The 13,721-nt window shown below is 44.9% G+C and overlaps 1 protein-coding gene across 2 annotated transcripts in view; it reads right to left on the reverse strand.

The window, feature by feature from the left end:
- The window catches only part of plcl1 (phospholipase C like 1), an 82,936-nt gene that overhangs the window by 18,655 nt on the left and 50,560 nt on the right, over positions 1 to 13,721 (reverse strand). The gene's annotated exons all lie outside the window — the stretch shown is intronic.

Here is a 13,721-nt window from a genome sequence, read left to right on the forward strand (position 1 = left end):
AATACACACACACACACACATTATAGGACACACACACACACACACACACACACACACACACACACACACACACACACACACACACACACACACACACACACACACACACACACACACACACACACACACACACACACACACACACACACACACACACACACACACACACACACACACACACACACACACACACACACACACACACACACACACACACACCAGCAGGCGGTGCTCTGTGTGTGCATGTTTGCTTCCTGCCCCTGGCCACATCCAGCTCCACAACACAGATTGATTGGCAGCTCGGTCACTGGGTGGTGCGCAAATGTCAGGCTAGGTAACTTTCATTAGCTGGAATTTTCTATGAGCTCACCAGTAACTGCTTAAAGGACCACTTCACCACTTTTCAACATCTCTTCATATAATTGGTCCTCACTAATGTTCATGATAAAACACCACCATTTTTTTCCTACTCAGTCTGTGTCTCATAGGAGGGCTTGGGCAGTTCGGACACCCGTCCACCAGTGACATCATCATTAGGCAGATTTCGTTTAAAATATATTTAGATTTTTATTATCGTGAGAACGATGGCTTCAACTTTTGCATTGCAACTTTTCAGGAAAAGAAAGCCTGCCGTTTCTATTAGCTTGGATTCACCATCGATGATGTCACTGGTGGACGGGTTTCTGAACTGCCCACAGCCCTCCTATGAGACACAGACTGAGTAGGAAAAAATGGTGGTGTTTTATCATGAACATTAGTTAGGACCAATTATAGGAAGAGAAGTTGAAAAGTGGTGAAGTGGTCCTTTAACTGCTCATTAGCTCTCCATTGACTTGCAGTAATCTATGGACTCTGGGCTGAAATGACAGCTGAGACAGTCCAGAATACATTGAGTGCTGCTTATAGAGAACGTGCCATGCATCCACTGCATAGCCCTGCTCTTCTCTCCATCCATCAGCCCACGGCTACCCATCTGTGATGCTGAACTACCAAGAACTAGAATTATTATTTTGTATTCATATATTGCCTACTGGATATCTGAAATTATGTCAAATGTATTCTTCAACTGTGCCAAAAAAAATATTTTGTAAGCATTTCAAATCCTAATGGAAATCCTGGATATTTGGATATGTATTCCAAGGAGTAATACAAATAAAATAAAATGTAATAGTCTATAATATTATACAATGAAATATAATTCAATCCACAGCCTACGCACAGAGCAGCAGATTTATTCTAATCTATTCCATTGGCTCAGACCCATGATGTGAAAGACGATGCAATTCTTCATTCCAATAGAATAGTGCATAAAGTGATGAGATGAAATTAAGTTTGAACGCAACAAAGCCTGATTTATATGGAGAAAATCGCAGATCATAATGCATTTTGGGCTTGCAGATTGGCTATATTTGTGTGGGACACTGGGCGCGCAACTGTGTTTAAATGAAGCTTAAACCTCTCCGAAAATAATATCACCCTACAAGCACAACGCAGTATTGGACAGTATGTGATCAGGCCATTTCAGTGAATGTTTCATATTTCACTGATGAGGCCGTTTCATCATGACAGGGCAGTTCTCTTATACTGAGCCAACCCACTGCTCTCAGGCTCTGAGAGTAATACAATAATAACAACAACAGTGTACATTTCAGTTGTTGTTGGGGAATTTTGCACATACCGGTACCTGAAATTGGAACTATTTGGAATAGTGGATGCCATTAATACGGCCCCTAGGGAGCCGTTAGGGCAGTGTTAAGAGTCTTGCTGAGGGACACTTCGACATAGACTGGGCAAGCCAGGGGTCGATCCTTCCGATTCCCAGACAACCTCTCTTCTCTTCCCACTCAGCTACAGCCTACACAATGACAATGCATCAGCAAGTCAGCAACTATACACAACAAAGCACCCCCTCTCTTTAATCTCATAATGTGACATGCATTTATAATACTTTTAGCGAAATGACCTACATATTACAAAGCATATAGAACCCAGGCTGCGGGTTTCTGCGTAAGCAGTGCAGTGTATTTATTGCATTACGTAAACGGAGAAAAAAGTCCAGTCCAAGGGCAACAGTATAATGTCTTAAAAGAGCAGGGCGAGTTACTGTAGGAGGGACGCTTGTTTTGTTGTGTGTGAACTCATCAACGCATGACCCTGTGAACATGGGCCAAGCGCTGCGTGACTGAGCCAGACATACAGTAGTGGCAACCTGACACGGGTGTCCAGATCAATAATGAACGTCACAGGAGCATGGAGGGGCAACCTGAGCTCTGTGGTCCAAGGAAGAGGCAGCACACGCATCCTCTGTGACAACCTGAGCTCTGTGGTCCAAGGAAGAGGCAGCACACGCATCCTCTGTGACAACCTGAGCTCTGTGTTCCAAGGAAGAGGCAGCACACACATCCTCTGTGACAGGTGTGACCTACACTTTTTTACACTCGTGGCCTACAACAATCCCCTAATTTTTAAAGGCACTGTGTGCACTGACTATTACACAGTATAACCCTGAATGTTACATTACATTTGTACACTCTAGAGTGTACAAATGGACCCATAAGGTTCCTTTCGGTTCCATTTTTACACTATAGTAATCACTGGCATTGAAAGCTCTGAAAACAACCACTACCAGCCCCACACAAGGAAGAATCACACCCTATGAGCACAACATGCAGAATTAGTTCAACGACATGCTCCCAGAGCTTTACACCAACTGGTTCCAGTCCAAAACTACTGGAATATAATTCCAAAATGGATTACAAACGTTATACACTCAGTGAACACAGTCTTACGATTGAGAAATGAGGCAAACCTAGCTCCCAAGAGAAGACAGACTATGCATCCACTGCACACAAAACGAAGTAGAGACTGAGACTTCCTAACCGTCTGCCCACTGTACCAAGACATCAGAGACATATACTTCCCACGGATTACAATCACTCAACGAGAGTTTGAAAATCACGCAAATGTTTATATCCAAAATAATGCAAAACATTGAAATACTGCTGTCAACTTTGCAGCACGGCCAGGGCACGCAACATACTGATTATTATCAAGGTTGCTCGTTATTTTTAAGAGCGAGAGAGAGAGAGATAGACTGTTGAACACACACACACACACACACACACACACACACACACGCACACACAAAGCAGTAATCAGAGCATCGCATTTATCAACTTTTCTGAGCTGCGCGCCTCACAAGGCAATTATATATTCCGGGCGCAACACTGTAGGCTATACCAGAGAATAAATTGGGTGTTTAATACTAGATTGATTGCAGCTGCTCATCAATGCAATTAAACTGCAAAGCCGTTATGTTTCATCAACATTTTGGACTTGGAATAGGCAAGTTATAACCTATAAAAGTTTAAAGGACCACTTCACCACTTTTCAACTTCTCTTCCTTATTGGTCCTAACTAATGTTCATGATAAAATACCACAATTTTTTCCTACTCAGTCTGTGTCTCATAGGAAGGCTGTGGGCAGTTCAGAAACCCGTCCACCAGTGACATCATCGATGGTGAATCCAAGCTAATAGAAACGGCAGGCTTTCTTTTCCTGAAAAGTTGCAATGCAAAAGTTGAAGCCATCGTTCTCACGATGATAAAAATCTAAATATATTTTAAAACAAATCTTGTTTTAAAAAAGATCTGCCTAATGATGATGTCACTGGTGGACGGATGGACATTATTAGGACATTATTAGGATGGACATTATAGCGATAATAGCGTATTCTTGGGACTGTGTGTGTGTGTGCGTGTGTGTGATCACTGAACAGCAGGCTGACGGCATTGCGTCCTCTCCTCCACTGTCTTTCTGTGAGTACCCCGCTGCACTGTAGCCTACAGTAGCAATCCAGATACATAGGCTAGTCTATATCAAACATGTCAGAGTGATCATGATCAACTCGGGACGTTTGGATCTTTGAACACTCACAGATCAGGGGGATCATCATCACTGCTGCTGCTCCACGTTTTTTTGTGTGGATTTTGGATCTGCAAAATGCACGAAATAACGCGCTCTATGTGCAAACTCCTCGGCGCGCCTTGGATATGAGCGCCTTGGAGACGAGTTGGAGCGCCTTGGAAATGAGCATGCTCAGAAAGACCAGAATGAACTTAAATCCGAATGAGTGTATACATGAGTCCAATTTTTTCTCAATCACATTCAACATCGGAATAATCCGGTCAGTTACATCGGAATGGTTTTTAAATCGGATTGAGCATTTTCATTCGGATTTAAGTTTTTTTCGGTGTTTACATGACAACGTTTAATAGGATTTAACTTTTATTTGGAATTAAAGGGGGTTAAACATCCTCATGTAAACCTACTCACTGTAAACGTATGTTTTCTCATGCCAATAAAGCTCCTTTGAATTTAATTGAGAGAGAAAGAGAGAGAGAGAGAGAGAGAGAGATAGAGAGAGGAACCACGTATTGATTTCCAATGAGCGAGACACAGACACAGAGCGCACAGTTTCCAATACAGACCAGCAGCCACTTGTTTGTCTTTGTTCTCATATAATGACTTTTTTATTCGATTGGGAGGCCGTGGTCAGCGAAGGTGCAACAGACAGGTTTAAAGCAGGTCAGCATGGATTTAGGTGGACACGCCAGGGTGAGGGTGGGGAGGGGCTTTGTGTCCGTCAGCCTCTGGCTTCAATCAATCAATCAAAACGCGTAAATAATTACCACAAAAAGCTCACGATCTACAATCTCACAACCAGTCACATTGTGACGCATTTTGAGTATGTAGATCAGTCATAAAATGTGCATTTTTTAAAATACAAACGTGCCCATAATGATGTCAAGTTAAAGTGGCGTGTACGTGCGTGCGTGTCTGACATCTGCATATGTGTCATCGGTGGCTAGCTGGCACGGCGGGCAAAAAAAAAAGAAAACCGCTGCTGACGCCCTCCTGGCTGCCACGGCGACACACCGATGCCCTCCAGGAAACTATGGCAACGTCCTCAATGCTCCCATAATGCTTTTAATGCAGCATTGTGTTTGGCTTAGAGGACATCTATCAGTTATAATCCCCAACCCAGTGAACCCACCCTATGCTCTCTGTGTCTTTCTCTCTCCCGTCACTCTCCCTTTATGTCTCACGCCCAGTGTCTCAAAGTACATTTACTGAGGTATATTTACTGTACTGTATGTGAGTGCAATTTCAAGGTGTTTGGGTATTTCCATTCCTTGGTACTTTATACTTCTACCCCAACATGTCTCAATGCCATGCATTGTTGTGAGCTTATATCAGCCATTTAAAAGCCAAAGCATAAAATAGGGCTTAGGTGGTTATGGTTAATGGTCAATAAATAAGTAGAATCAAAAGCATGATACAGTATGATTCTATACTGTGGCATTGCTACTTTTATTGGAGAGTCCAAAATCGAATGAATCTCTTCACCACTTTTCTCCTTATGTTTCCCTCTTCTTCTCCTCCCACTCTCTCTCTCTCTCTCTCTCCCTCTCATTCCCCCGCTTTGCTTCTATGCTCTCCTTTGTTCAGATTTTCACGTTCCCTCCATCCGCTTACTTGTTGCCAGGTATAAATCTCGGCACAGATGGAGAGAGACGGCGAATGGAGAATAGTGTGGAAATGGAATGACAACACATACAGAAAGAGACAGGAACGAGATGTATAGATGAAATGTGAATGAGTAATGTACAGAAATGTGTTTAGCTCAAATCGGCCTCATGGTGGCGCTATAACAAGCCGTTGTGGATACATTGGGGCAGAGGTTCGTCGTTGGCATCCAGAGAGTGTGTGAGCAGAGCTTGGCATCGGCCGGGCCAACGGTGCCGGGGATTAGCTGTACGCAGACGGACATACGGACAGACACATAGACGGAGTGCAAAACATAGTCTCCCCATGCCTTCGGCTGGTGGAGACAATAAGGAACATTTTAAGTAGGTGAGAGGGGAAAGGCAAAAAGGAAGGAAGTCAACTGTCAGCAAATGGTGGTAATTGGATTAAAAACAGACCCGGAGCCATTGAGCAAATTTGATGAAATTGTACCTTTGTCAAAGACATGAAAGGGTTGTTGAAATGGAAGACAGACAGTGAGTGGAGAGTTATAAAAGTACAGATAGCTACAGTAGAAGGATAGAGGCACAGACAGAAGACAATAGGCCATTGTTTCAAGCATAGCAGATGGCACAATTACAATATCAAGCACACAATATCAGGAGGTGAGACAGCCATAGTGCGAGCAGATAGGTGAATTCAACAGCATTTGAACGACTTTGGAGAAAATGTAAACAAATGCAAACATGACCCCTGGCCATCCTCCACTATACATCATTGCAGCTCTTCACTGCACATTCATTCCACTATTAGTCACATAGGTGTCTGGCTATATTTACATGACCTAAGATGGCTACAGTAAATGAGCCATGACTAGAAGAATACATTTTACAATAACACGTGCGCAGTCGCACGCACCCACGCACGCACACACACACTTCCACTAATTGACTAAATCATTAACCCAATTACTCAACCTTCACTAACCAATATATATATACAATTGAGACGGTAACTGCGAACTTCGTGCGCAGTTCAGTTGGGCAAGTCATACACCGTGACGCACGCGCAAGCATGCGGAATCGCCGCCTATACGCCAGTGCTCCGCGGACGCGATACATCAGCGACCCTACGCGTGCGTTTTCAACCCAGCTCCGTGGTTTCCCTTTCCGTGAAGCGCTGGCCCGAGAATATACACGGACAGCGGACACACGACATGCACAGAGAAATAATAACAAGTTAACACAACCTGCCCAGCATGGAAAAGTGGGAAAAGATAGAAGTGTGTGTCTCACTTGTCTCTCACTTGTGTCTCGGCGGGTCGAGCTTTAGACAACACATAGATGTACAAACATGCATGCATTAACAAACGGAATGCATGCTAAATGCAGACACACATCCATCCAACCCTGCAAAACTCTCTCTCTCCAACACGCGTACGCAGACGCAGGCACATTTCCACAGAGCATTACCCTTCCCTAACTAAAACAACACCTGGCGTTAGCATTAATCTAGGCCCACACCCTCTCTCCCAACCATCCATGATCCTCTGATCCTGCTAATGATCCCCCCACACAGCAGCAGTAGATTACCACAATAGATTACGGCCTTGGATTTACCACTGGGCAACCGGGCATCCACAGCCCCATAGGGCGGGCGAGCCAATCCAACCACGGTAGATGGAATCAGAGGAGACTGCATCCCGCAGCTTGCATTGATGCACACAGTAAACACTGAAGTAATCTTCGGTGTTAAATTTGTGTCCCGTATGTGGCCTGACATTTCTACAGTTGAGCCAAGAAGGAACGCTGGCTTGTGCAGGGGATATATTAGGCTTTGAGCATCAGGCAATACTGCTATTCAACCAGTAGTGGTCTCGTCCCACTCCACCCAACCACAGGGTTTAAATATCTCAATGGAAAAGAGTAACCACTAGCTCTGTTAGTTATATTGCATTATCATACTTTAAAATAATAACTATAGGAGAGGCCTATTCATCAGCCAAGAACGTTTATTCCCGTTATAATGCCCTAGACCAGAGGTTCCCCACCACTAGTACCACTGGTGGTACACAGAGGAGTCGCCCAAAAAATGAGAAAAAAAGACAAAAGTGGAATTAAATATTTATATTACTACAGGTAGTTCTTCTGACCAAGCATTTGGTTGAAATAGGCTATCCAGTCGTGCTGAAATGAGCATGACAGCACACCTAGCCGTAAATAGAAGATTTGAGAACGGATTAATCACATATCAGTTTTGCTGATAGTCTTGTCAGAGCAGCAGCATTATTGGCTTCTTAGGAATGGAACAAAAAGGACAGGTATATCTATGTTATTTATATTTTCTGAGGTGGTACAGTATAAAAATGTTGGGAACCAATGCCCTGCCTAGACCACTGGGACATAGATTGATGATCTGGAGCGCCACACCTATACGATCAGCTCCCAGTACTTGACACACAACTTGCCGCACCCAAGTCGTGCAACTTATACGCTGAATTGACCACGGCCGGGATCGAACCCATGACTGTGTGCACGGTCCAAAGATGAGAGCTCTACCATACAGATTGGTTCAAATAACGTTTTATTTTCTTAAAGAAGCTTTAATTTAAAACCAAGCGTGTATAAATGGAACAAAATGGTCCTTCGACTCCTTGCAGGTCCATTTGTACACTCCATACCAAGGGTTTTACTGTGCAGGGTAGAACAGCCCCATACCGGATTATTGCAAAACACATGGCAGAAACAGGCATCCTGCTGGATGGAAGCGCATTGTCTTGTCACAGCAAGACATCAGGTTATGGTGGAATAAGTGCTGTGAGTGGGGTTCGCACGCACGCACGCACGCACGCACGCACACACGCACACGCGCACACGCACACACGCACACACGCACACACGCACACACGCACACACGCACACACGCACACACGCACACACACACACACACACACACACACACACACACACACACACACACACACACACACACACACACACACACACACACACACACACACCCCTTATTGGTAGAGAGAGAGAGAAGGTAAATCAGAAAATGAGAGGATTGTACACGAGTAAGTACCGGTATGTGATTTATCAGCACAGTAATTACAGGGTTAACATAATATACTTTGTTTACTGCAAGGGGCACCCAAGGGTCTGTACTTGGCCGAAAACAGATGCATTGCAAAGCGTTGTGAGCTTGTAGATCTGCTATTTTTGCTGAATGTTTGGCTATTTTAAATCATCTTTATATTTTGTTATCATTCTATGTGTGTGAACGCCCGCCTACTGTGTGTATGTGTGCTCATTTCGGTGTGCCAACACAGCCCATGAATACCTAGTCCTACACTAAGCGCATGTGTGGGTGCATGTGTGCTTAAGGACATGTGCATGCATGAATGGGCCCTATAAAATGTGTGTGGCATGCATTGTGTTCATTTACTGCAGTGGTTCTCAAACCTTTTCACGTCAAACAAGGACATCTGTAAAGATTTTGTCCCAGGGATCCCCATAAGAGAAGATTTGTGAAGATTTGCCAAGACTGTTCAACGTTTTTGCTACGCATTGTGAGCATGTAGAATCATCTTGAAGATCAACTAGGACCCCTGGGCGTCCCCCAGACCCCGATTTGCGATCCACTGATCTACATGTGAGTGATGCATTCAAATGTCTTTTTTTTTTGTGGCTTTCGCCTTTATTTTATTTTTTTATGGAGGGACAGACAGTAGACAGGAGATGGGGGGAAGACATGCAGTAAAGGCCGTCGGGATCGGGAGTCGAACCCGCGGCACACTGCCAGACTGGATTACCAGCCAAGGTGCCTGGACCACTGAGCCATGGCCCAGGCGCATTCAAATGTCTTACACCAGTGGTAAACAAACCTGTGGGTTGGGACCCACTGATGGGCAGTGAGGATATTTCAAGTGGGCCCCCAAATGTTGGCAGAACACTAAGATATCAATGATATTTATAACATTAATATATGATGATGTAAAAAGATGTCATGGTATATTTTCTTTGAAAAGTGATTAATTGTGATACTGCTAAAATAGGTCCTATAGGATATACATTATACTATAGTAGGCTATTGCGCCCGAAGGTCGCATTTACTATGAAAACGTGCAATTCCCGACCGTCAGTGTATCACTCAAAATCCCACATGGGAAAGCCTCCATATATGGTGCCCAGGTCTCGTGACATCTGATGTCACAGTAAATGCGATCTGCCCATCTGGAATGTCAGAACCTGTTCTGACATTCCATATGTTGATCCTCCCCCATCCATCCTTCCTCTTCGATGTCTCCCTTTTGACTTATACCTGTCCATTCAAACTCTAGACGGGCCTGCCCGTCTAGAGTTTGAGTGCAGCCAGCCCGGCAGTTCTCAACAGGCCCGAGAATTAAGGCCCGATCCTCATCAAACCCTGTACACTCAAGATAATGTCCCCGCTACCACCCTTATATCTCCATATATGGGGGGAAAAAAAAAAAAGCGCCAGTGCTCGCCCAGCAGTCTGCTGTCAACGAGGCGGATGCGTTTAGGGTTAAAGAACTGGAGAGACCCCGTGTTACTGAACAAACACTTGAACATGGGTTCAAGTGCACGGGCCCTGATCCATCAAAAGGTTGAAAGGACTGGTCCAACACAGAGTCAATACCTCAACACAGAGTGGACGTTCAAGCTTCAAGAGATTCAAGGTTTTTATTCGTTTACATCTCACATACCGGTACACAAAAGTACAATTTCACCTCCTTGACATTATAACATATATTCGTATTGAACAGTTCGGTTCAGGATGCACTATAAACCAACACTATGGCTTGTGTGTGTGTGTGTGTGTGTGTGTGTGTGTGTGTGTGGGGGGGGGGGGGGGCAATGACTATGCAGGGTGATTATGATGGAAAGCTGGTCCATTTGAGAGGTTGGGGCGTGATTGGCCTTAATCACAGATCTTTTCACCACAGGCTGTCTGGCGCGCATGCACGCACGCACGCACACACGCACACACACACACACACACACCATTAGCAAGCTGTGGTAACTCCCTGGATCTGGGCCAGGCTGCCCTCATATATAGTAGTCTCTAATGGACTTCAACAACAAGGCTTTCCTTCTCAGACAAACGCACACACACTACACACACACAGAGAAATAATCATACTTCCTAAAATAAATGTGGGATGTGCGTGCGTGTGTGTGCGTGCGTGCGTGCGTGCGTGCGGAATCCAAAGCCCCATAAGTACATCTACAAAGAATTCACCTCTGCATTGAATTTATCAAAGGATCAATGTTGATCTTTTAATACATTTAATGCCGAGGTGATCCGGTGTGTGCGACTGTGTGTGTGCACATTTTTTGACTACATAAATGAAACCCATTCGGTCAGTACAAGGACACACAGAGAGCCCAGGCAGACAGACAGACAGACAGACAGACAGACAGACAGACAGACAGACAGCAACCTCTTCTGTCTTAACCGTCTAACCTCCCCAACCCTTAAATCTGCCACCATCTCTCCAGACGTTTGTTGCTCTCTCTAGCCCTTTCTTTGTCATCCTCTTCTTACTCCTTTCCTTGGGCCATATCTTGCGCCACCCCTTACCCCTTATAAAAGGGTAAGGCGTGCCCAAGATAAGGGCACACCGGCAGTCCGGCACAAGTCTTTAGTCTTTCCTGAATCCTGTTTCTCCTCTCTTTGTTTACTACTCTCACTCGTTCTGTTTTATCTAGCTCCTAAGGCAGTGGTTCCCTTTTCATGTCAAGGACCCCCAAATTGACACTCATTAGCCCTGCGGACCCCCATTTGAAAACCATAAGAGAAGATGTTTACAGCTCTCAGTGATTCTCAACCCGTTTCATTTCAAGGACCCTCAGTTATACATGCATTAGTCTACGGACCCCCATTTAATGTAATTTCTATCTCTGGGACCCACAATTTATATTGTAAAATCAATGTGAATTTAACTCTGAGAGTGTTACAATTGGAACCATTTTGTATACACTCTCAGAGTTACAAACCCATAAGGGTCCATTTGGTTCCAAACTATCATTTAGCTGGGGACCCCCTGGAACTGCCTCAAGGACCTCTCTCTCTCTCCTCTCCTCTCCTCTCCTCTCCTCTCCTCTCCCCCCCCCACATCTACCCCACTCTTCTTCATGCCCTTTATCTTCCCTCTCTCAGCCCTATCATCCTTGCCCTTCATCCCCTCTCTTCTTCTTCATCCCCTTCCCGACAATAGACAGCAGGGAGAGGAGAGGCCTGTGGTGGTGGTGGTTATTTTGATGTGGCCCCCCAGGGCCCCTTATCCAGAGTAATGACATACGTCCAAGTCAAGGGGACCCATTGTTACATCGTATATAATGGCTTAAATTCTCTCTGGTTCTGCTCTGCGCACGCACGCGCACACACACACACACACACACACACACACACAGTTCTCCCTGAAGTGTTCCTCTGCGTCTCTACACACACAGAGAGAGTGCTGTGGGGGGCAGAGCTCAAGAAAATAGAAAAATCAGACCCGTCTAAACTGAGTGGTGCTGTACTGTACTGTACTCGTGCTGTAGCACTGTACTGTACAAGCCCTCCCTCCCCGGCCTCTGTGCGTGCGTGCGTGCGTGCGTGCGTGCGTGCGTGCGTGCGTGCGTGCGGCTGCGCAACAGTGACACTTGGTGTTCAACAAATGCTATTTCCGTGCTTGGACAGACCCAGCCAGCCAGAGACATTTATAGAAAATGTAATGTGAGCAAAAGAGAGAAAGGCAGACTGCCGAAAAGAGTGAGAAAAGAGATAAAGTGATAAAGTGAGAGAAAATTGAAAGGGGGGGGTGTCAGGGAGTCTAAGTTCGAGAAAGCCAAGCCAAAGCACTGACCAGTTTGAGAAACTTAGGCTGACATTCCTGCTTCCACTGTGGGAAGAACACATGAAGAGACAGATGGAAGGAAGGATGGAGAGAGAGAGAGAGAGAGAGAGAGAGAGAGAGGGCAAGAGAAAGGGAAGGGCAGACAAGAGGCAGTTGGATAGCAGCCATGTATGCATGCTTCTGAAAGGGACATGTTTAGTAAACACACTGATGAATCTTTCAGCAAAGTGACAACTCTGAAGATGAGGAGCTCGGATAGAAGAGGGAAACAGGCCCTTTTGAATAATTGATTGTTGTGGCACAGAGAACCAAGTGTACTGTATTTATGTGTGTGTAAGTCAGCACAGGTATGTGTATGAGATGTTTGTGAGTTGGTCTTTGTATGCATGCTTGACTGTGCGTGGGGACGGTAATACAGTTAGTTACTCTATATTTGTATGTGTACTCATGTGAGATGTGTTGTAGTAGGGCGCCTATACGTATGTGAGCACGTGCCTCTGAAGTACTCTAAACTCCAGCCTAATTAACACTGCACTGTACAACTGTGTTGTAGAGTGTTGACGCGTGGCGTTGCGGTTGTATGATGAAGTGCAAATGAGCTTGAGATGTCTCAGGGTGACAACATGTGGGCAGACAGTGATCCTACAGCAACAAACCACTGTACCAGCCACAAGTGCTGTTACACAACACCCCAAACGTACCCACTTGACATTTCAGAGCAGTGACGACAAACGCACGCAAATGCACACGCACGCACGCACGCACACAATAATTTATGTTCACACACAGTTAGTATAACAAGTGTCCTCGAACATAATAGATGCATAAATGGTGGATAATTTGGAAGAGCATGTAGTAATCGAGTCCATCTATGGATACAGAAACCAGCACCTCCTCCAAATATGGAGCCTAGGCAATATAGCAGTTATTCAGGAGACTCTTGCCAGTGCCTCAGCTTTTGACTTTTTGTCATCTCCAGACTCCTATTGTACACCATTTTCACAGCAGTCATATTGACATCGTTTTGTAATGCTACTTCCTTCACAGGTGTTACCAATGAATGATACTAATTCAAGCCTGTTCCTGTAGCAAAGCCTTTCCAGGCAGTGAGTCAACATGCTTAATAGCAGCACCCTGACTGTTTGACCCTAGGGAACACATTTATTATTACCGTGGGTAACATGTTCAAAACTTTTTTTATTTTTGTCACCATGATTTAGTACGTATGTACTCCTCTGTTTGTTGTTGTAGTTGTTGTTTTCGCCTAGCAAGACCACCTGGTAAGCCTGTTTTCTTTTGGCCTCTCCGGCACATTATCTTTCT

Source organism: Electrona antarctica (assembly GCF_951216825.1).
Source record: "Electrona antarctica genome assembly, chromosome: 13".
In the NCBI taxonomy this organism is placed as follows: domain Eukaryota; kingdom Metazoa; phylum Chordata; class Actinopteri; order Myctophiformes; family Myctophidae; genus Electrona; species Electrona antarctica.